General features: G+C 39.5%; 1 long non-coding RNA gene across 3 annotated transcripts in view; it reads right to left on the bottom strand.

Moving 5' to 3' along the window:
- Nucleotides 1–24,422, bottom strand: part of LOC121517782 — a 145,511-nt gene that overhangs the window by 82,210 nt on the left and 38,879 nt on the right. For 2 of the 3 annotated variants that reach the window (XR_005992577.1, XR_005992576.1), the window contains exon 3: nucleotides 21,880–22,064. This is a non-coding gene — a long non-coding RNA (uncharacterized LOC121517782). Of the gene's footprint in view, nucleotides 1–14,610; nucleotides 15,121–21,879; nucleotides 22,065–24,422 lie in introns of those variants that run through there. The other variant, XR_005992578.1, reaches the window with a different exon arrangement.

Below are 24,422 nucleotides of genomic sequence, written 5' to 3'. Positions count from 1 at the left end.
CAGAACCAAAAGGTAAAGAAATGCCAGAATGGACTACAGTAATGGAATAATGTTGGCTGCTTTCACCCCAAGAGACATTCAGACTGACTTCATATAAAGGCAGAGCTGGACTGGGTAGATGGTAGTGCTGGGCAAAGGATCTAGTAAAGGGAACAATGGCAAATACTCCAGCTATTCTGAGAGTTAGCTGTTAGTCACCAAAAAAGGCAAACAACCTCAGTCAGGAAACCCTTGACTTTTGTGAAGGCAGATGTTGAACAAAACAAAATAAATTGCAGATTTCGTTACATGATTGTGTAGCTAAGGACAACGTGGAGAAGGATTATGAATACTGGAAGCATGTCCTTTTGACAGATGAAACTAAACTAGAGCTCTTTAGCCATAGAGACGTTGGTGATATTTGGAGAAAGAAGGGAGAGTCGTATCACCCAAAGAACACCGTCCCCACAGTGAAACACGGTGGTGGTAGGATTATGCTACGGGGATGCTTCAGTGCATCTGGAACTGAAAGTCTTGTTAACATGGAAGGAACCATGAAGAAAAAAGGATATGTGGAGATTTTGAAAGAAAACCTGAAGCAGTCAGCAACAAGACTGGGTCTGGGTCATTGCTTTTTCTTCCAACATGACAACAACCCAAAACATATGTTGCTCCCTGTGAAGAACTACCTTCAGAAGACCAAAGTGAGCATTACTGAGTGGCCTGCACAAAGCCTGACTTAAATCCTATTGAAAATCTGAACTGAAGATGAAGGTCCATGCCAGAAGACCATTAAATCTGGAGGAGCTGGAGAGATTTGCCAGAGAAGAAGGGGCTGGGATTCCTCAGAAGATGTGTCAGAGACTTGTTGAAAACTACAACAAATGACTGCAGGCTGCTGTCCAGCAAAAAGGACAAATAAAATAATTTCAGCATCCAAAAAACTAGGATGTTTGAAAAAGCTGTGTTAAAAATTCTTTGCTTTGTTTATCAACACTTAAAAAAAGGTTTAAATCAATGAAATTTTCAGATAATTTTGTCCTCATGTGTGAATAAAAGGGTTTTAAGGACAAAAACTGTTATCATCCAATATCTTGATCAGGAAGAAAATAGAATTTGTCAACCAAATAGGAATCAGTGCATCACTGGTTTAAATAGCTCCAAGAGCACAACATTGTTTAAAGAGAAAAACATTTTTACAGATTTGGCCGCTTAAAGCGCACTAGTTTCATGTATTCAACTTCAAAACGAACATTTTTTTCACATCTTCTCAATACAGCCTAATCCCAAGGTGCCCAGGATTTGCAACAGACCCAACTAAACAAGTCCCAGGAAACCTCCTCAATCCAACAGCATCAGCCAAACCTCCAGAGAACAGCCACTAAGATCACAATGGTAATACCAGACTGTAAACAGCCCCTCTGCACAATCCTGAAATCCCTCAGATCTCCCACTTCCTTTTCTCCTGATGTGATTACTGTCAAAACACTCAGGAAGTACTACTGGAGTACTTAGCTATGTGTTTGTGGGTGTTAGCTTCTATGTCTTCTTGTGAGCAGGATGTGCGATAGTTTAATGGACTGCCACTGTCACACTGATGGAGGAATGAGCCATGTCAGGGACAGTGGGAGAGATTCATGGGTGGTGCTGCATAGGTGAGAGTTACTGCTGTGATAAATCTGGCTGGTGTGAGTAAGAGGCAGGAGTGCAATTACAAAGACACAGAAGTACAAAGAGATGGCAGTTTGTTTGGAACAGCATGAACACTTTCCCCCAGCAAGTAGCAGAATAATATTTGCTTGCTGCAGAGCAATAGACTGTTCTACTTTTTGTTGTGATGGCCTGAGGGTCAGTCTTTCTGGCCTTTTTGTTCATCCCCTTTGCCGGCTTTGTTTCGCTGATTAAAAGGTATTTTTGGGTGGAGTCTAAGACCTTGTCTTAAATTTAGCACATGTGAGCACACTCAGTTCAGGTGGTTGTAACATACAGTGGACCTGCAAGATGTTCTCACTCTTTCCTTTAGCCTGCAGACTGTTTTCAGTGTTGTTGATCTCTAATACAGACATGCTCACTAACAGATCATGCTGTCATTTTCTTTTAATCTTACAGATCTTTTCTGCGTGTGGTCTCTGACTTTTTGTCACAAACTACTGAGCTAGTTTCTTTGACTCTCAACATGACCCTTCTCCTTGCCAACTCACAGTCCACTGTGCTGCATTTTCTTCTTTCAGGACATTTCTTTACTTCTATTAAAGGCAATGCTTCAGACCAATATTTCATACAGTTCCCCATATTTGAAGGTCATTTGCAGCCTGGCATGCACTCACAGGAGAAACAACCTGACCAAAAGATATGAAATCCTGATTTGTTCACAGAAGGGGCTAAAGTCAACAGATTTTTCAGACGGGTGTGAATAAAACATGACTGATCAATTTCTACATTTCTGATCCTATTCTCCACACCTGCAGGTATTTCATGTGGTGCCATTGGTGCCACAAGGTTCAACTTTTGGTTTCCTGTTTTCCTATCTTTACACACTCTCAATGGAAAAATACTATAATTTAGAGTACTTACATCATAATTCAGTATGTGAAGACACAGTGTAGTGTGGTAGTTTCACATCTGGATGCCATGTTAATGTTAAAAATGTTAACATTAGCATTTTCCCCACATGGTTATTGAGCATCGATGACAGACAGTGGCATTCTCTTTAACTCAAGATATGAGTGGAAAAAACAGAAACACATTGCAACCCCTAACTGGACTTAGTGAAAAGAGAGATATCATTGCAAAACATTAAGAAAAGACACTTTCAAAAATAATTACACAGGTGATGTAGTTTTGATTGGAAAAGACACTGGAACCCTGGAGGGACAGGGTCATGTTTGGTCAGTACCAGATGTGTTTGGCAATCATACCTCTGGGCTCTTATCCACTTCTGGACTTCCCTGTTTTCTCCTATCATCACTTCAAATCTTCAAAGCCTCACTTCATACTCTTAAATAAGTCTGAACATGAAGTCAGTTTGCAGTGTCAGATGAGTATCCCACAATCAAACTCAAACCAGTCCCACCTGTGGTTGTTGCACATGAAGATCAGAGGTAACACTTAACTGATGCAGATGCATTTTGTTCTTTATTTCAAAGGAACCCTGCATGATCAGACAAGTTGATCTTGTTGAATAAATAATTGTATCTCTAGTATGTATACTGAACTAAAAAACTTAATAGATACAGTTGAAACCAGAGGTTTACATACACTATATAAAAAGGCACATAAACTTTTTTTTTTCTCACCGTCTAACATTAAATCAGGTTAAACTTTTCCTGTTTTTGGTCAGTTAGGATTACCAAAATTATTTCTATTTGCTAAATGCCAGAATAATGAGAGAGATTTTTTAGACATTTTTTTATTATTTTTTCTAGAGTCAGAAGTTTACATACATTTCATTAGTATTTGGTAGCATTGCCTTTAAACTGTATGACCTGGGCCAAACGTTTTGGATATGCTTCCACAAGCTTCTCACAATAGTTTGCAGGAATTTTGGCCCATTCCTCCTGGCAGAACTGGTGTAACTGAGCCAGGTTTGTAGGCCGCCTTGCTCGCACATGCCTTTTCAGCTCTGCCCATAAATTTTCAATGGGATTGAGATCAGGGCTTTGTGATGGCCACTCCAAAACATTGACTTTGTTATCCTTAAGCCACTTTGTAACCAGTTTGGCAGTATGCTTAGGGTCATTGTCCATTTGGAAAACCCATTTGCGCCCAAGCTTTAACTTCCTGGCTGATGTCTTGAGATGTTGCTTCAGTATTTCCACATAATGTTCTTTCCTCATGATGCCATCTATTTTGTGAAGTGCACCAGTCCCTCCTGCAGCAAAACAACCCCATAACATGATGCTGCCACCTGTTGTCTGCAACTTGACAAGCTGAATCACAGAGGACTGCATCAGACGGCTTGATTCAAGCTGCATCGGCTAAGTTCATGAAGTGTTGTAGACATGCTTTAAGTGAGACCGTGCGAATTGAAACAAATTTATGGGGAAGAGGCACATGACAGCAGAGCCAAAGTAGCACACCATCTAATCAGTATATTTTACTGGCAATCTGGAAATTAAAATACCTATACAGATAATCAGCAAAATGTAGAATATTGTCCAGGCCAATAATTGGTTAATGTTTACTACTTACTAGTCCCTGCTGACTCAATTACAGATTCACTGCCATGTGGAATTCTTGATTGTCCATTAGAAAACTAATTGATGGACCGAAATATTTAACAAAAAATGTTTAAAAAATCTCTGTCTGTGTGCACTTGCTGTATCTTAAGTCCTATCCCTGCTAGACTGTCCACTGTTAGCCATCAACTCTGCTGCTCTACTCACCTCCAGAAAGTTTCCCTTCAGCTTACTGCTGGCCTGAGAGGAGATCAACCAGGACCTGATTAACAGGTCTGTAAGCCTCCTTTGGAGAAAAGCCCACCAACAGGTTTGGGCCAAACCATAACAAATGGGGCATTCAGCAGTCATTCTTTCTAGCATCAATAACCTCAATTACTGATTGATCAGCATTGAAGTTTTAAAGGAGAAACAAGACTTAATTGTTGGTGTGTGACATGTCTTTACAACACATCTTTAACACCCTGATTGGAGTTTCAGGAAAGGACCTTCAATTCATTCACGCTTGTAGTGGAAGATAAATGAGCAGTGTGGGGACACTTACAGAGGCTGCTATGACCGTTGAAATTTAGAAATTGAACTATATAATGAGAACCATGACACAAACTGTACATTAAAATGTTTCACTAAAACTGAGGTAAAGATTTTACTCTCTTTTTTATTTCTACTGTCAGAGGGACTGTTATGGGTCATTGGGGCTAAGCAGGAGTGACTTGTCTGCATCTAAATGGTGAGGTGGTAGAGGGGAGAAAGTGTCAGAGGCACTGGTGCATCTTAGGGACAGAGGCAAAGATTGCCATCATTAATCTAATGCCTCTCCCCTGAGGTAATCATTTCCAAGGAGCAACACGGCATCTCATTAGACTGATTCACTGAGTGTCAGTCAATCAAAACTACTCAACAAAAACCCTGGTGTTCAAGAAAACACACACTTAGATTATTAGACTATCCTAGCACAGGATCTTACACCTACACAACACTAACACTGTTGATTAAATGTTCATTTCTATTTTCGAGCAGCATTTCATTATTATTTAACAAACTCAGTAAAATCCTCTTCGTCAGTGAAATTGCTCTCACGGTTGGAAAACTATGTCTGAGAAACCAGATCTCCATGACAATTATTTCATTTACCACCAACCTGCTGATTATTATCTCATTAAACTATGACTAAACATCAATACTGTACAGTTTTCATCCAGTTGATCAATAAACTTAACATTTCAGTACTTGAAGGTAAACAACATTAAAATTCTACCTTGATGCCTGCACACAGTGTGAAGATCCTGTGCGAGTGCTGGCTGTACATCAAAAAAACCTAGATATCAGGCAGTGTCAGTATTTGTGAAGTTAGGAGCACAGTTAACTGAAACTGAAACTACTCTTACGTGTGTTTAAGACTGTGTGCTTGTTTGCTATGTGATAGCTATGGCGTGTCATCTCCAGCTTTCATTGTCACGGCTTTCATATTAGGCATGCATGTGCGTCGCAGTAGGTCCTGTAATTTTCAGACCATTTCAGATTATATTAGATGAGGAACTTAAAAAAGTAACAAATTCAATTGCAATCAAAACATTGGAGAATAATAATTACAGTTAGATTATATTCCCAAACTGTTCAGCCCTAATTCTACCACCAACCCCACAGTCTGTGTTTCTCAAGAGGAGGTGAAAACAGGAGGTTTGAAAAAAGGGCCATGCCCAAGAGTCAAGTGCAAACAGGCTGAAAACAGAGAGGGCCATTGTGGATGCTATAACAGCTGTGCTTCTTTGCCTTTGGTCTCTATTGATTAACACAGTGTTTCCCCTACCATATTAGGGAGAGCCAATCTGCATGTCACCTGACGATCATTTCATCATTTTCAGATTTATTCTTCCTAGATCAATAAACTGGTGGATGATCCTTGTTGTCTTTTTATTCCTCGCGTGCATGTTTCTCGTAGCGCCTGGCGCTACTGGCGTTATTTATGATTGTTTTTTACACTCTTGAATAAACCTCGTCCACGTACAGATTAGGAGGGAAAACTGGCCAACCTCAATAAATGTAGGAATACTGACAAAAAAAATCACACAGGCATAGAGATGGGGAGGCCTTTTAGACAGCAGAGGTAAACTTTACACTTAATATTGGTATGATACAGTCCTAAAGTTACTTCTGATGTGACAGGAAGGCAAAAAAGTTCATTTCCAACCCTGTCATTCATACATGCATAAATAAATAACTAATGATAGATAGATAGATAGATAGATAGATAGATAGATAGATAGATAGATAGATAGATAGATAGATAGTGAATAGGAGATTATTTCAGTTTTCTGTTTAGTATGTAGACAGCATAAACAGGCAGTTGTTAAAGGAAACCAGGGAACCAGACCCGGCCATCTATAGACTTGTTATATTGACAGTTGTCATTAAAAGAAACACAAGTGTTAAGTGTTTGTGTCCGTCTGCCCCCCCCCCCAAGGCTGTAAACCTAGGGGAAACACTGTAACATATGTCTGCTTTCAGGCAAAAAACATGAAAATCTCAGCTAACAGCATCTGCTCAAAGCATCATCTGCCAATCACTGACACATAAGTGGGACTTTCACTCTAACAAATAACTAAACATTTAAATGATCGATCCTCTTGTATCAGATGAACTTGTAGGATAACACACAACAAGACTTTCTTGTTCTCTCACATATCACCTCTCTCTTTCTCTCACCAAAGCTTGAAGAGACAAACGAAATGAGTGTTGGCATGCTCCCTGGACATTTTAATTAGCTAGTCTTTAATTCAGTCTGACCCCCTTTCAACTTTGATCAGCCACTGTGAGCGCTGATAAGGACCTGTCACTCACATGCAAACATCGGCTAATTCAACAGCAAATTGTCTCTTCCATTTGCAGATGCTCCCCACCTGGTCTGTTGTGGGAGAGCTGTTCACAGCTCAATGAAAACTAAAAGCCCAACGAGAACAGAAATATGTAGCAAGAGCTGTACAAATTCATCCCAGCTCTCCACTCACCACTGCATGGATAGCGACAGGGTGGAATACAAATCAATTCCTTCATTATTAAGAGCTAAGACATTTCCAGAGCCAAGATTGATGCGGTTTGCAGTTTGAATTTACAAAGAAAACAACTGTGTCATTTAGTTGTGATATTAGTGAACTTAAGGTAACCAGGTAAAAGGAAAGAAAATATAAAATAACGAAACTCACCTTCTAGCGCCTACCCATACAAAATATTTAATAATTTGTATGCAAATGATCAATACATGGTAGTGATGTAAAGATAATCTGAAATGGATCAGTTAACTGATCTTGACGTCAGCAGTCCCAGTGCATTGGTCCGCGGTGCCCTGTATCGGTAACAATTAGAGCCCGACAGATTGATCGGTGGGTCAATTAATCGGGCTGATTCTAGCATATCACAGATTAATCAACATCGGCCAATTTGTAGCCGATATATTAACTTTTTTGCTGCGCGGGGATTTTGTCGCTCTGCTTCTGTGTGTCCCTGCTGAACTCAGCCAAGTGCCTGGCCCCTCCCCCTCAAACACAAGAGTGCAGCAGCAGCTCTCCCCAACTCAGTGTTGCCAACTTAGCGACTTTGTCACTATATTAAGCTAGTTTTCAGACCCCTCTAGCAACTCTTTTTCAAAAAAGGGACTAGTGACAAATCTAGCTACTTTTTCTGGTGTTATTGGAGAGTTTTGGAGACTCTTCTCAGTGAGCAGCAGGTGCTGCCGTGGGCCCTCCCCGTCCCTTTGCGCTCACAGACAGCCCAGTCCCCACGCAGCAGTCCCTCTCAGCTGCAGTCGGACTCACTCGGCTGCAGCAGAGAAGAGGAGTAAGACCAGAGAAACGGCAAGAGAAACTGCAATTTTTTTACTCCATGGTAAGCTGTGACTTTATAAAACAATATCACACTATACTTTAGTACCCCAAGACAATAACGTCCTCGTGGAAACAAGCTGTTAGGGTATGTCAAGGAGAGCATGCTAGTTTTTTCACGTAAGTTTTAGAGTTGGGCTCTAGTAACAATGCAGCATGGACCGGTGTTTGGGCCAGTTTTAACATTAGAGATCAGTTAATTGAGGCTCTGCTGCTTGTTTTCATAGCCTGTTTCGCCATGCTCTGGCTCAGGGTCTGTAATCTTGTGCAACCTGCGGTGATCTTTACTTTTAAATGAGAGTTACGTTTGTCATAGGTGCTCGCTAGGTAGCTGGATGTGTTTCACCGGTTGTTGCCTAAACGTCTTTCAGTTACAGTTCTGCACCTCAGGAAAAAGTCATGTGGACTTTATAAGAAGGAAGGATAACTTCAGAAATGTCTGCTCATATGAACACTTTGGAGAAAAGCGATTAAGAACTACGGCAACTCATTAATCTCACCTGTTGAGATGGCGGAGCTAAAGTTTAGCTAAAATGCTAACACTAAACACAGCACAAACAGACCCAAACACAAACACTTTTCAAAGTTAACACTCGGGGAAGTCTTTAGTTATCACTGTAACAACAGCCCCTTTATTCACAGGGTTTAAAACCGTAACATGTTGTTAGGAGTGATTAATTTGGTGACATAATCAAAACATCTGAGCCCACTGATATGATATTAAACAGAGAGGACTTCACTGAGCTGAAGATCAGCTGTTCTCCAGTGAATTAATTCAAGAATGAAAACAATCAAGAGCGGTCAGATATACAGAGAAAGGAAATAATGTTTTTGCAACATGTAGACTGAATACTCACATTAAGAGGAATTATGAAAGGAAAAAAATGTATAGAAAGCTGTTTTAATTTGACTGTTTTCAATATTATAACCCCTTGTTCTCCTGTACTAGCAGACACACAGAGCTCTGTCTATCCAAATCTCCTTGTGACTCTAACTTCGTTTTAATTTGTGCTTCTTCGGAAAATTTGATATTTAGTTTGTACTGTTATTGGGATTAATAATGCTAAAGAAGTTGCAAGTACAGAAGGACGAACATGTACCAGTAAAAACTCATTTTAATATTTATCTCCCAGTTTAATGTCAAAGTAAGACACCTGGGTGTGATTAAAAACTTTCTTAAACATAATTTCAGAATGTTAGCACAGAAGGCCTGGCATTTAGTCTGTTTTATAAATAAGATCAGATAAAGTTAGATTGTTATGAAATTATCTTGTTTTCCCCTTTTTTGCTAATTTTTGTAAAAGCAAAAAGTTATTTTGATTCTATAATCAGATTGTACTGGATCGAATTGGACTGAACCGAATCTAATCAGATCAGACCGCATCGTTCTGTATTTTAATGAATCGCCAGTGAATTGAATTGTAGTCTGTGAATCGAGATATGAATCAAATCGTCTTGAGAAGGAGAGATTCACACCCCTAATACATGGGGGTGGACCATAACAAGTTTCTCTTACTACAGCCTGTCAAATTAAACCAATATTTTGAATTACAATGTTAAGATTGCCTTTTTCTGTGTTTCTGGACCTTGAAACTGCAGTAACACAAATTTAATGGTGTACTTCCTTTCTAACAATTACATTTGCAGTCAAGAGACAACAGGTTGTAATTTGTAAAAAGTAATTATTGCTGATATTTTGATAAACATTATTCATCTTTTTTAAAAAGTATTTTTGAATTGTTACAATTCAAAGTATGAATTCTGTGTCCATGAGGACCACTAATGTAAACACATGGGCATTATAACATCCCTAGTGCACATGAAGTTTGATAGACACAGTCGAAAACCAGAAACCTTCAATTATATCAAACTTTGCACAAAAAGCAGATTTCAGACACTTCTTGTGTTTTAAACAAGCAAAGAGTATATTCAGTAACAGCTGCAAGTAATACTAGAGGTGTCAGCTGTACAGCACAAGATCAGCTAGAGTTTAAATGTATGCAGCTTCACCAAACACAGACTGTGACAGAACCAGAGCAGCAAGAAAAATCCTCTTTGTGCATGAAGCTCTGCCTGGCTGTGCATGCATCAGTCCATTCATGGCGAACAATACAGGCAACAAAAACTCCCCCCTGATCAGAGCTGTTTCACTGTATAAAATAGACAGTTTCAAATAGTTTTATTTTGTAACCACCCCCAGTGTGTCATTTAGGTATGATTTTATTAAAATGCAATGCAGTGATTTTCTAATCCTGCTCCTCTGCTGTTATTTCTTATGCTACTGACAAGTGCAGATGATAAATTCTGTGTCAAAGCAACAGTTTTATGGATCAAAATTCAATGTCATATTCAACAACTCAAGTTAAAACAGACATTGTTACTGGACAAATACAAGGCATACTCAGCATCTCCTTTGGACTTTTCACATCAGTCTGGACTTTGATGGGCATCATTAATACCTCCAACCAGCCAAAACAGTCAAATTGAACACACTAGCTTAATAAACTACAGAGCATTGTCAGCCTCAGACTTATTATCAAACTGTGACCTCTTCTGCCCCATTAACATTTTATCCATCTAGCAAAGTGGTCCCATCCATTGAACAGCCAAATGACAGCAGCCAGTTTTTGTGTCACTGTGCCTGGTGGTCCATAAAATGTTTAAAAAGGATTGGAGAGTGGCTACAAACACTGAAACAATACCACCCCTCACCACACACCGCTGGAGTCAGCTGCTGCATCTGTCCTCTCTGCCCGCGGCCACCCTTCATTCTTACGGTGATCGCATGTGGAGATCCTGTCTCTTTGCCAACTGCACTCACTCACAGCCCCTCTCTGCTTCTCACACTGTTTCTAAAATTTGAGGTATTATGTCTCTCTCTGCCTCAGTTCCTCTGACAGTCTGCTTCTCTCTTCTCTCTGAAAGCCTCTCTCTACTCATTATGTCTTTCTCTTGACCGATGCGCCTCATACCCACAGTCTTTAATTTTTCTCTCAGTTGTTGCTTACTTTGATCTAACTTGAAAGTCCTCCATTTCTCCCTGTTCCTAATCTCAGAGTATCATGTCTGCCACTGAAAAAATTAACAAATTAGGACTGTGACACTGTTTTGTTCAAATGCAGTTTGGAGAGTACTTCTGAAAAATCTCTTTAAAAGCCATGTTCCACTAGCACTTCACCCTACCCCTCCATTTCAACCAGAACCAGGACACCCTACCCAGAAAAGGGAAGGCGCAAAATATAGGGCCAAGCGGTCAGGCAAGGGGTGTTCTGAGTGGATGAAAGACCAAAGGAAATGTTCAGCAACGTAAAGAAGCAAGGCTTTGTCCTTACCCTCATAGAAGATACAAATGAAGTCACCCTGTAGTGTTTTGGCAGAAGGAGACAGACACGAGGGGAGGGACAGCATCAGTGATGTCACCTGTTCACTATGATTTTTTTTCAGAGCAAAGACATAGACGCTGTTGGCTGGGAGCTCCACATCACTGTCCAGGAGCCTCTTTGATACAACAAAATAACAAGACACCATTAGTTTTGAGAGATTTATCAAGTCTTATTATTTTAACTTAAACTGTATCTGAAATTGAATTACAATTATCCTTGATGACAAAGGTCTAAAAAACACAATATTCATTTTTTTGTTCTATCAGTCAACTCATAAATTAATGGACTAAATACTTCACAATTTAAGTGTCACATTCATTCAAAAGAGCTGTTTATTGAATCAATTTCAGCTCTTTACATTTTACTGCTATTTTTCCTTCACCCTGACCAGATGCTGCTAATTGTGAGCTGAAAACTGCCACAAGCCACCCTCCTTTCATCCATATGTTCCTCAGTTCTGTTTGAAAAAGTTCCTTTTAAATCAAAGTAAATTTATCACGCTATAAACCAGGCATTTTACCTACTTTCAACAACACCATGCAGAATGAGCTCACGTGTGCTGAATGTTCAAGCAGTTGCTTGTAAAGTGTATTGAATTACTTTATAGAAAGCTGTCCTCCTGTTTCAGAGTTATTCTTAAATTGATCTTTGGTCATTCTGTTGATCTGTAATTGATTCTCAGTAACAGTTTGACTGTCTAATTCTGTCAGAGCTCCCTCCATAATCTGTACTTTAGCTTGCTAATGGCTGCTTTGTAACTCTTTCTAAACCCTAAGATCCCCTCTATGCTTTCTCCTCCGTGTAGATTCAAAGTGCTACACGGCTAAGGCTTGCTGCATGTGAATCATGTATTATCCCTTGTCCTATGCTCCTGCCTGCACATCTCTCCTTTCCTCTAATTTCATTTCCAGTGAAGCCGCCGGGCATGTGGAAGGACCAAATGACCAATTTATATTCTCATAGCTGAGCGACAATCACACAGCATCTTCACAATTTGCCACATAAATATTGAGACAACTATTTAAACAGCTCTGATCAAACACCAGTCAGTCAAACAGAAACAATGGACACAGAGAGGAAAAATTTGTCTACATGTTAGAGCGGCTGAAGGCTATGTAAGACAGCAGTGATATAACAGCAATAGAAGTGCAAATAACACAAATAGAGATCTGAGTTGGATGGTTCATAATTATGGAAGATCGTTCTGTCTCATAATTATGTGACAAAGCCCAATTTGTCTGCTAATTTACCTAACTCATCCTCCACATCTTGTACCCCTCTGTAACATATAGGGGATATATTGTGAATTAGGAGTCGGTTTGACTTGAAAATCAATTCCCAATCTAACCGTTACTGCAAGAGGACAAATACAGCTCTAGTGCACAGGATTGAGAGAGTAGCATGTTCCTGACAAATAGGATATGTCCACTAGTGATGACAAGAACATTGAGTCATCTTCTGGAAAACAAAAAAGAAAAAAGACGTTTTCTTGTTCACTCTGTACCAGTGGATAAAAAGGGCTGTTCAAGTGTCCTGTGGGAGCGCTTTTCCCACTGTACAGAGCCAACACTGAGGTCAGACCCACTGGCTTATGCCAAAAGTATGACAAAACTGAATCATAAGAGCAGGCAAACAGTTCAAACCACAAGCACCAATGGCCAGACCTGTTTGAAGGAATGCAAACATGACCGGTTTGCATATATGTTTCCTTTATATGTAGAAGAGGAAAGTGGATAGAGTTGGAAACAGGGATGAATGATTTGGAGAGAGACATGTAGGTAAAGAGCCACAGGCCAGACCTGAACCTGGTCTGCCTGTATACATGGTGCACCTTAACCACTAGGCCATCCGTGCCCCAGGTTTGCATACAATCTATCTGGCAAGCAGTTAGGAGAGGTGATGAGCTGCAAAGCTGGGTGATATGAGATAAGTAACATTAGTGTGTTAGCAGAGATTTAATACCAGACCTACTCTTGATGTTTGTTGTTTTGGAACAATTCATAGAATGACACTACGGATGGGCAACTCAAGCAATATTACAATTCGAGTCCACAGCAATTCCTTAAATTCACTCAAAAGTGATGATTAATTTTCTTTGGAAATATGAATTTGAATTACATTTTTTTAAGTGTAGAAAGATTTTTGAGGCATTTATTGTTTTCTCTTCATGAACTAGAGACCTTTATTTCTCACTTATACATTATGATTTACTGGTTATATTTCAGTTATTATTAATCCAACAAAAACTGCTTTTCTTGAAAGACCACAGTTCAAACCCACTTCCAGAAACTGCCCACATTGACTTGTGTGTTTCTCTTTGAACAGTAATTAGCTGAGCAGCAACAGCAGACATAAAAGAAGCCAGATGGCATTCAAGCTGGATTGGAGCTGTGGTCAGCTAAAGCATCCCAAACAAGTTTTTCTTTGGCCTCCAGTATACTGTAGCTGTCTGCCAGAGTCCTTGTACCTGTCTGCCTCAGTAATCTTCCAGGGAGCAGACAAACATCAGTGGGCCTTATCTCTTCTTCTCAGGAGCAGCTAGAGAAGGAGGCAGGGAAAAGGCAGGTGGCCCAGAGGCAACACAGACAGGAGCAGACAGAGGAATTTAATCAACACGCAAACACCACAAACAGCTCATTAAATCCATGCATACACACACAATCTACACACCACAACCCATACAACTTCTTTTGGACAACAGGGAATGGGTTCATTAGACAGATGCTGTGTTTCTCTTAAAGAGTTTCCTCTAGGCAGCAGGAAGCTTCAGTCAACAGCGCAGCATCAAAGGTGATTTTATTTTGCATGACATACCAGAACCAGTACGATGTTTCCAGTAAAACTGTGAAGAAGGATTTACCCAGTGGCACTAGAATGATGCAGCTGACACATACTGAGGGGCAATAATACACCATCTGCACAGAGGTGAAATTCAACACTTGCATCTCATGCAAGATTGCACACATGGGCAATGAAATTCTCCTCAAACCAGTTTCACTGAGTCAAAGTCAGTAAAAAATCAAATTCTGTCAGTGTTAGATTTCACAGGGCATTGAAGCCTCAGAAAAACTCAGTCTTTACAGCACACTGTGAGTTCTGCTATTTGTATTCACAGTATAATGAAGCTGTGTGGGGATGTTGAAGCTCAAAAGTTCAAGTGTACAGTGTTTTCTTCCAAAAAAAATAACAGGATAACAACTGACATGAAAACTTTAATTCTTATCATTTCCTTTCAAGAGCTCAAAATGAGAATCTTAAAATGACTGAACAAAACAGTGGAATGACTATAAGGACACAGATCACTGGTGACATCTAAAGTTTCAATTCATTTTTTCTTAGAAAAGCAGAGTGGCTCTGATGTTCTAAACCAGTGTAGTAGCTGCAAATGTTTACTTTTTAGTAGAAATACTCACAAAAATGATCAGGACTAATATGTCCTAGATGAAGTTAAAATTACTTCCTTGATCTAGTTCTAGCATTTGATACATTGTGTGATATTTAAAGATAAGATCATGACGCAAATGACTTCATCACAATACATTAGGAAAAACTTGAGTGGTACATATGATCCATCCATCCATTTTCTACACAGCTTATCCCGTTCAGGGTCGTGGGGGGCTGGAGCCTATCCCAGCTGTTATTGGGCGAGAGGTGGAGTACATCCTCTGGCTGGACTGGTCGGCAGTCAATCACAGGGCTGACCTTCAGAGACAAACAACCAGGTGCTGTCACACTCACACCTGGGAGGAAGCCAGAGCACCCAGAGAGAACGCACAAAAGGATTCTGACCTAGAAATGAACCAGGAACCTCCTTGCTGTGAGGCAACAGTGCCAGCCTTCATAGTACGTAAGATCTCTCTTCAAATTTGAATGCTTAAGGAGAACAGAATTGTCAGAGCCTGAATTTCAGTACTGGATTGAGGGAATGGCACACAAAATATTTAATTCATGCTAGTCTTCCTCTCTTAAAACAGGAAAATCCTGCCTAAAAATATGAATTGACAATGATTTTTACAGTGCCTTGTATGTCACAATCCAAAATTTCCATGGCTGAGGAAAGATTAGAGAAGTAGTGAACACTGTTTTGAGCATTTTTTTCTGCTGAACACTGAGGTATCTAACTGAATTAACCGTTAGAGCTCACGTGGCATGGATGCATGCCACAGGGACACCCCTTTGTAAATTGCTTGGTAAATTTTGAACCATAAGTCATAGACATTAACTTGTTTTTTCCTATGAAAGCTCTCTATTGTGCCTTTCTAATCATGTCTTCCATGCATTCATAGCTCTTACAGAACATTTTCTAGTGAGCCTTGAACTTGGTTGACTATATGGGGTCTCAGAGGACAGTGTTGTCATATACAACATTAAGTGACACAGTTTAAAAAAATGTTGATAACTTTTGAACCATTAGTCATAAACACTTACTCTTTTTTTCTTCTAAAAGCTGACCGTTTTGCCATTTGTTTGATACCACCTATGTCCCTTTAGTCCTAAAAGACGCCATTGTAGAAAGCCCAGATTATCGGTGACTTTTCGGGGTCTTTGGAGATTAAATCCACAGCGTTACATCCGATAATTAGCGTCTTTTTATCTATTTTGAATCCATTTTCGATCATGTACTTTGGCTTTCTTTAGTGGCCAGCGCCATGTTTGTTGACGTGCAATGCATTGTGGGGGTGGTAGTGTGTTAGCAATAAGAATCTGTGAGTTTCAAATTCCGATTTGTTTATTTCTTTTGCCTTTAGAGTCCTATAACTTTTTTAAAATTCAAGTGACATTACTTTATTATATATATATATTTCTAAAGCCCAGGTTGTCCTGAAAAAAAGGATGTATAGAGCTTGACTGTGCACCACAGGGTTGATGTTTTATAAGCTTTTTAAGACAAAAAGTCCAGACAAGACATGGTGGTTAAAAAAATAGCTGTGAGCTCTAAGGTTTAAGATAAAACACATGAGTGCTGGTGTTATTTCTGACATTTGCACCAAACTGATAAAAATCTGCATTTTACGACTTTTAATTTGCTCAAACTTACATCTGCTTTGAAAATCTTTTCGGAGAAGGCGGTGCTATATGAGGTAGAATGTTACCGCCTCTAACTGACTTTACCATTCAGAGACCACTCCCATCCTCTTCTGCCTGCACCTACACTGCCTCGACTCTGAGAGCTCCAGCTGTAGAAACGCCGGTGCTGGAGCCAACAGACCGAACAGGTCATGCTCAGGACCACCTCGCTCTACCACCGCACCACAGCCTGCTTCAGGGGACTGTGGGGGGAAGAATCGCTCTGAGGCAGCAGTGCTGTGGGACTCTGTGTTACTTTCTGGCAAGGGAAGTCACTGTCACTTCCGCTTCATCTGGAAAACCCTGTCCTTTAAAAAACAAAAGTCTTTTTACCCTCCCTCCTCTAAGTACCAAACTGCTCAGTTTCTGTGCATTTTTTTAAATCTGGAAGTGGGTGGAGTTAGCTCTGAGCTGGAGGTTCACTTACACTTTAATCAGTCACAGCAGACTGAGCAACATAGGTCTGATCATTTGTGCACCAGCTCAACTTTTCTCCCTCTGCTCACACATATTGACACACAACCATTTTGGCAAGTGTGAGAAGAGATTACTGTGTGTCGATGCAGTGTTTCCACTCACAGATAGCAGAGGTACACTGGTGCACAGTCCATCCAGGTGTAGTTGCTGACACAAAATCTGTGATTGATAAACATGTGATCTCTTTTCTCCAATGTCTTCGTATGCCTTTAAGAGCAGGGTCTGGTACACTCACCATCTTAAAATGTTTTGATTATTTTAATATGCTTTATGTTATGAACAAGGCTCATCAGATCACATAGACCCCAGAGACCTTTCACATAAAAAAATGTAATTATTTGTAAACTATACTGCTACTGGGAATGGCTAAAGTTTTCAATAATTGATTTAGAATCTAATCGTAGCCCTCTGAATTGTAATCAAATTGAACTGTGAGGTGCCTAAAAATTCTCACCTCTAATAATCGGCACTTCTGATTCCTGTATTTTCATTTTAGAAGTTGGCTGTGGCTTATACACAGGATAATTTGTATACCAACATAAAGTGCTACAACATGCAACATCATTGCTGCACAGATGAATTTAAAGAAAAAGAGGTAAACTGTCAAGAAACTGAATTGAAACTGATGGGTTCATGCTGATCAGAGATGACTGGTATGTTCTAATCTGTGATGCTGGAGAAAATGGAAGTGGAGGTCAATCCAACTGATCATAACAAAAGTTAAAATTATGGTCAGAAACTGAGTTGGTTTTGATTACCCCTATGAACAAAATCTGAATCTCTTTGAATATTGTCATTCAAAGCTGTTATCAAAGGCACCTTTTGTCTGTATGCAGACGGTTTTTGCCCGACAGTGAACTAGTGGAAGGCATGACAAGCATTTAAACAAACAGAAATAATCAATCATCTTTCGGTGGCTTTGTTTGCTTTTAAAGGCCAAGTAGGAGCATCAGCTTTAATTTCAGTCTGTTTCTTGATGAAAAGAAAAAAATGTTCAGGTTTAAGTTTCTGGAAAAGTCCTCCCTTTGTGAAGATCCCCGCCTTCCCTCATTCAAATAATGAATTTCAGGCCCTGAGAGTAGGATTTTACAATGCTGATATGCAAAATATTGAATGTGTCCTAACTACAATGGCTGCCACAGAAACACAAAGGGAAAAACAACAAAATACAAAAAAAGAATCCAGGATATTTACGTCATCGGAAAGATTCTTCCAACTTTCAGCTAAAAACTACTTCACTAGAAGTTTATGTACAACAACCAAGAGAAAGTAACAAAAAGTAAAAGTTCATCTACCGAATTGGTCGGGACCCTTAAGAGGGGATCCAACATAAAAGGAGAAAATTCATTTTTACAGCTCCATTTCATTGATACAGAAACCTTCCAGCAGCAGTATCTCAATAAAATAATCCCATTTCATGCACACAGTGCTGAATTATAGTCAAATAAGCCGCTTTTGTTCTCCTAAGTAAGTTTTGTAAAATCACGCAATATAAGAGAACAGAGAGTTTTTCTTTCAGGTTGAAATAAACTACTGCTATTAACCCAGCTCAGCCTCCCAGAAAACATCCCCTTTAGTACAGTTGGAGCAGAAATTTCTTGAACAGCAATGACTTTAAAACTGTTTCAACAGCTCACTAGACACTCTGTACTGTGCCCAAGCACATTTGACCCCAAAGTCCTGTTTCTTTGACTAACATGAGTGCTCCCCATATGCACCAGTACAAGCAAGGGTAAGCAACATGGACCTATAAGTGAAATACAATCACAAAACAGGAGTGTTAGAGGACACCAAAATGACTCAAAACAAGCCACAGTCAGTCTAGTTGCTTCCAAGTTCTCTGTGCCACTCTGTATTGTGATGACTCTTAAAATCTTTGGGAAATCCTTAACTATCTTCTCTGCATGGTTGGTATTTTACAATAACATGGAGTAATTACTAATAACACAAAAACAGATAATCTATTTTTGGTGCTGGCATGCTGCCAAACCTGACAAGTCACACAGATCTAAACAGCTGGAAAGACTTCAAAATACAGCGGAATGCACGGACTCCTGATCGTAAATTATCAAAATATCAACATTATGTCTCATCCTGCAGCTCCAGCAAAAGGTCATTGGGAGGTCAATGGGCTCTAGAGCCACAGCATCATTATTGACTGGGAAAAGTTTACGTTTGAGGTGAAAAACACTGAATTTTACATGTAACCACACTTCCCTTTTAGCAAATGTAAACATTTTTTAACTTAATAATGAATGACGTCAAGGTGGAAGCAATAAAATGATGACATAATATTGAAATGAATGGCAAATCAACCCCCAAAAGGCAAACCAATCTGCTGTTGAACTGCATGAACTCACAGTTCTCCCATGATCTCTGTTCCCTTTTGTCTCGAGCTAATCAGGGCTGTGGGCCAGTGGAAATTACAGGTTAGAAAAGTGTAGAAAGAAGTAATAACAGAGAAGAACCTAGGTATTGGCACAGGCCATAACCAGTGAATCGCTACCTAAAAGTTACTAAAGGTGTCGTGAAGCAATGAGTGGGGAAGTTATACCTCTGTGTACGGTTACAATTTTCTTTTCAACTTCTAATTACTTTCTTCTTAAGTAGATTCACTTAGACAAATCCAGAGAATTTGGCTTCACATGCAACACCATATACAAGTGAAGCACGGTAAGTATTTTTTTGAACCAATACTGATAACCGATAATTTCCCACTCCTGATGGCCGATAACCGATAAGAACCTATCATTTTTTCTCAATTGTTGATTAAAAAAAAGAAGTTTGTTTGATGTATTTATGCACATTTGGGGGTAAGAAGGGGTTAATATGTAGTGAGCAAAAATCTCTATAATGAATTCTAACTGACATCACTCGTGTTTACATCCAAAAAACAAAGAACTATTCTGACTTTACAACTGTTATTTTTTTACTTAAACATTTGCGTACCAAAGTACAACATACACAAACAACTGACAGACATTTTCCCTTGAAATCAATTAAAGTATCTTGACAAGTGGTCAAATCTGACATTTCAATCAACTAAACAAGAATTCAGCTGACTCAAGTCAAATCAAACATGAAATCAAATGATAACAGGCTGCCATGCTTAACAAATGGGGATGTTTTGGGGTCTGGGTTTTTTCTTTTTTGCTGCAGAAGTCAGAAATAAAGAGAGCTGATGTTCTACATAAAGATTAAAAATATGCACAGACTGAATCCATATCAGAGAAATTCAAGTCTCACAATTGGCTGTGTAGTCAACCCTCCTGGAATTACTCTGTCAATAAACAATATTTCTGTTCTGGTTGTTAGTCATTGCAGTTTTGATCTCATTATACTTGGCTGCCTCCTCGACTGAAAATAAGACCAAAATTGGTGTTTTGTTATCAAAAAAGGAAATACAGGCATCAGCGCAGTCAAATTTAAAACCTCCAACAGCCTGATTGCATGAAGTGGAATGAATCACCTGTTGATTTCAAGAGGTTAAGAATGTGAAGTCCACCGTGGTCTGTGGCTAAACTTCAGTTCCTAACGTCGATCAGACTGAATAAAACCACATCAAACAGAGCAGGCGGGAATACGTCTATGAAAGTAGAGGTGGATCAGGAGACTGTCAGACTGATTTTGTCTTTATTGGCGTTGCACCTTTTGGCTCTAGCAAACTTTTGGCGGTTTCCGATGCCTGCTGAATCAACACTCTGCCTAGCTTTGGCTTGGTCCTAATGCCCGTGGCTCGCGGCTACTGCCGCTTCTTTTTAATGTCGTTGGGATGAAGACTTTTAAGTGACTTTTAAGATACATTGTGTTAAACTTCTTGTGTCAGGACTTTTTTCCTCTCTGAGATCTTTGTGGGGCACGTTTTACAAACACTGTCGTGTTATCCTCCCTGTAAATACTGAATAATTCCACCGTGTTTTTAGCCTCTTAGCACTAATGCTGCTTCCTCTTCTTCTCTGGTGTTTAACAGCAGGTCATGTACTGCGGCGCCACCTACTGTTTCAGAATGTGTAGTTTTGTGAGAAAGAGACACAAACGCCTTTATTATCTGTGGATTTTATCGGTTAATATTTTATTATCGGGATAATAAAAATATGTAAAACATATGCATTATTGGCTGATAATTTATAGTTGTCAGTAATTATCGTGCATCCCTACCATATACCAAGTACTTTTGTAAAGTAAAGGTGCTTCATGATTCAGGTTCCCTTTATTATCCCATGAGGGGAAATTAATTAATGCCAATGTTAAGTCAAGTGTGTTGCATTGCTGTGTGATATGTGTACAATTGGTAACAGTGCTCAAAAGCAATGTGTGTAGGCCAATGGGGCACTTGGGAGTGGGGGGGGGGGGGGGGAATCAGGCCTAGTCTGAATTGCTTTAAGTCATAAACCTTGAAACTGCTCTATTTTTGAAGTGAATTATACCATGAGCATATCATGTTAGGTATGGTCAGGGGGCTAGTTTGTGATTTCTAATTCCTTTGCTCTATGTTGCATCTTTATTTCTACTTTACGTGCCTTGTGTGCTATAAATTCAGATCGTTTTCCAATCGTTTTCCACAGTTTCCTTTCAACACCTGCTTCAATTATTGTAATGCTTTTATTGATTATGAAGTAGAATACTCATCTCAATGCTAACAGCCAGAGTTGTTATTTCCTTGTAGGGGATGTTTCTCAAACTTTTAACTTCAGTATGAGACTTATGTTATCACTGAAAATTTAAGATCATCTATACAAAAATCTATTATGACTACCAGTATGTTTAGGATGATATTTATTGCTATTACACTGTTAAAGCTCCAGCACACAGACAGCAAAGAGAGCATTGCCTGACAACACAGTGATTCCTTTTTCTGGATGCAATCAATGAACAGAGCAGGTAAGAGGCAGCTGATTACAAAACATCTTCTCCTACCTTTGATCTCCTGATGTGTGGGGCTTTTATCATTCTTGCAGATCTGATATGGTTGGTTGTGGTAGCCACTTAGCTTCTTCTCATCTCACATAAACAAACAGCATGTACCTCCAGTTCTTCCTCAGTGTGTAACTACACACATGCACAGCTTGGGCTCTGCTCTGCTGCACTGCTGCCTTCAGACACTGTAGGAAAAGAAAAAAAAAGATAAGACATGTGACCAGAATATACAAAGAGGACAAATCTTATTTTATAAGGCACACAAACAGACAAAACATCAAGGATAGCAACCCATTTTATGCTGTACAAGGTCTGAGTAATTCTGATCCATAAGGCAGAAAGAAATGTAAGTCATAAGTTTGTCTCATTTACTGTCCTCTCAGAGTGAACTTTGCATTTTCAAAACCAACAAAGAAATAATGCTGCATCATTGATCATATTTCTATATTTATGTTCAGGTTTTAGCCTCTGTAGTCATATTCTAAATGCTGAGGACAGCCATTTATCCATATACAGTAAGACTGGGGTCTGCACTTTTACCACAGTCTCAAAGTTCACTGTCCTGTTTTGCTGATGGCTTTGTTTTATTGTTTGTCCCTTACTCAGCTAAATATCATTCCTCTTTATATACCACATCCAACATTTTTCATAGTGTCACTGGGAAAGACTGTAACAGCCTCTGAAACTCATCAGCATTCAAAATAGGGCTCAGCACACAATATAGGGAGACAATTTCCACAGCAAATGAGAGAGAAAATGTCACTTACAAGTTGAGCATTAATCTAATGCCATTGCATTTTTATGGCACTCTTACTCAGGGGAGAATTAAACTTCTCCCTCGGGATCAACCTAATCACTCAGCACCTTGCTGAGATCACCTGCTACGTCACAGCAGACACAAAACCTGCCTCAACACAAACTACTGACAGGAGAACTGAGCACTGTCACTGTATGTTTCTATGGATGCATAAATTGGCTGAGAAGTTGAAACAAAGGTGGGACCTTTGAGAGTATTGCAGCTTAAGACATGTTTTTAATGTTGGTCCTTAAGACTTCCCCATCCAGTTCTAGTACTTAAGAAAATAAAATTAGACACACTAACACAGCTGATTTTCGGTTGCAGGGATTTGAACACGCATTGTTTAAACTTCGAGTGCCCTCGTTCCAGTTTTAACTGTTGGTGGAACTTTCTCTGTCAACTGACTGCAAGAATAGGAAGTTCCAGAGACGAGCGCCACAAAAGTTTGCAGCTTTCAGTGTGTATTTAGGGAATAATCGCTTCTCAGAACAATACTGTGACATCCAACTTCAGACCTTATAGAGTCTCCTTCATGACCCTTCTCTATACTAGGGTGGCACAGAGGTTTCCAGCAGGTAACAGGGGAAAGCTGTGAAGCTATGGGAAGCAATCACAGTTGGCAAGTGAAAGACACAGCAGTTTGCCCACAGACAACTTCAGCAGTAAACCTGAGGACTACATTTGGTAATAATTAAAAACTAAAACTACAACAATAAAATCAATTTATTTACCTAAGATTTATTTCACAAAGGACTTTAAAGTGGCTTAATACACAGAAATAATACATGCATTTTTATTAGGACTCTTTCATGCAAACAAAACAGCACAAAAGGAATCATTTGAAAAAAAATTCAAATATATGACTCAGGTTTTGCCATTTTCTTACTCAGAAAGCCGGTGACATTAAGCATTTATACTAGGGATTTATAACAAGTTAGGTATTGTTCAGAAGTAAAACATCCTGCAACTGAGAAAAAACGTGTGATTGAAATTCAAGTCTCACATTTGGCTGTGTAGTCAACCCTCCTGAAATTACTCTGTCAATAAACAATATTTTTGTTCTGGTTGTTAGTCATTGCAGTTTTGATCTCATTATACTTGGCTGCCTCCTCAAATAACGGACTGAAAATCAGATCAAAATTGGTGTTTTGTTATAAAAACAGGAAACAGAGGCATCAGCGCAGTGAAATTGAAACCTCAGCCTGATTGCATGAAGTGGAATGAATCGCCTGTTGATTTCAAAACATTACTTCATTAAGTTTGGAAATCTTTATTAAAAACATTTTGAAACATGAGTTTTGCAGCTTGAGACAATTTACAACAGGCATAAAAAAGAGATCATAAAAATTGTTGTAAGTTCTTGAAGAGAACATGGGATGAAACACTGGGAAATTTTTAACAGCAGACACATAATCAGTTTCAGGGTTTCAGTTTCATTTCCTAAGAGGGGGGGAGTCAGGGGCTAGGGGTGCGTGGTAGACGGTGTAAATGATATAAATGTGCCCTACAGTAGAGATTTGGACTCGACCGACCAATCGCGATAATGCTTGTTAATGATGTCATTGTATCTGCCTCAGTGTGAGTTAGCAGGCAAAAACACACGTTTTTTCCTCTCAAAGTCTGACGGCTGTACTGCAACTAAGTCAGTGTGCTGTCTCTGTCAGTCTGCCTGGGGCTTTAACACAAGCTAAGTGCTGCTTTGGCTGGCTGCAGAGGCCAGTGCTGCAGCTCTTCCTCTTACAAA

This window comes from Cheilinus undulatus, linkage group 2 (assembly GCF_018320785.1).
Source record: "Cheilinus undulatus linkage group 2, ASM1832078v1, whole genome shotgun sequence".
In the NCBI taxonomy this organism is placed as follows: Eukaryota; Metazoa; Chordata; class Actinopteri; order Labriformes; family Labridae; genus Cheilinus; species Cheilinus undulatus.
This window is presented reverse-complemented; position numbering and strand designations above follow the sequence as displayed.